An 897-nucleotide genomic window follows, 5' to 3' on the forward strand; every position below is an offset into this window, starting at 1 on the left:
CCGGGGCCCCTTCAGCCCAAAAGCCGATGCTCTATCCACTGAGCCAAACCGGCTTCGGCCTTTATCATTCTTTTTGTGCCAAGGCACCAATGGCTCTGAAGTGAAATTCTCAGAGGCCACAGAAAATACTCGTAAACATGCGTGGAGATTCTCAGATCTGTGTACATGCCACCCTGCAGTGTTTTCCTCAGAACAGTTCTGAATGCACATTTATAAGCTCATTCCATCTCGATGGCAGCAATCTCTTCCAACACCATGTAGGCCAGTGGTTCTGTAGCAATCATGGCTCCCCTCATCCCTGTGGTCCTCCAACCAGTGATAATCACCCATGGAATTATAGGCATTAGGGCGAAGAACCCTTTGTAAGACCTGGACAAGAGCTCTCCCCCACAAAAACAGAAAATAATTCATGTTCCTTCCGGAAGGATCTGAGGTTGGCACAGCTAGCCACTCTTTGGAGTGATCTCCTGAAACTTTCCTAAAACTCACAGCATTAGGCTTGATATGAGGGCTGAAATCTAGCCTAAACTGCTGAGCTAATTTCTGCACCCTGTATTCTTCCCATAGGCAGAGAAAGTTTGAGATACCCATTAAATTGTTCACCTCCTGATGCCTGTAGAACCCAAATCTGCTTATAAACTCCCACAGACAGTAAATAGAACACCTAAGTTAAAGAAGACTTAGAAAGTCTTTCAATATTTTACAAATGAAAGGGACAAGAGCTTGGCAGTTCTTGCATCCGTGACTTAGTCACTCAAAAATCTGTCACTGTTACCTAGAAAAACCCTGTCCCTGGGAAAGGCAGTTCTATAAGCTGCTCGCTGAACTCAGGTGAAGTTTTCTGGGGACCACAAGTCAGATGCATATGGCAAATAGAGTGAAAGGAAATAAGACCTT

At 44.9% G+C, this 897-nt stretch overlaps 1 protein-coding gene and 1 long non-coding RNA gene across 2 annotated transcripts in view; both read right to left on the bottom strand.

The window, feature by feature from the left end:
- The window catches only part of LOC102766004 (zinc finger protein 883), a 35,448-nt gene that overhangs the window by 17,323 nt on the left and 17,228 nt on the right, over positions 1 to 897 (bottom strand). The gene's annotated exons all lie outside the window — the stretch shown is intronic.
- LOC107184524 overlaps positions 61 to 897 on the bottom strand; it is a 3,404-nt gene continuing 2,567 nt past the window's right edge. Inside the window, exon 2 of the long non-coding RNA XR_001515372.1 lies at positions 61 to 894. This is a non-coding gene — a long non-coding RNA (uncharacterized LOC107184524). The remainder of the gene's footprint in view (positions 895 to 897) is intronic.

This window comes from Myotis davidii, unplaced genomic scaffold (genome assembly GCF_000327345.1).
Source record: "Myotis davidii unplaced genomic scaffold, ASM32734v1 scaffold1786, whole genome shotgun sequence".
Lineage (NCBI taxonomy): Eukaryota > Metazoa > Chordata > Mammalia > Chiroptera > Vespertilionidae > Myotis > Myotis davidii.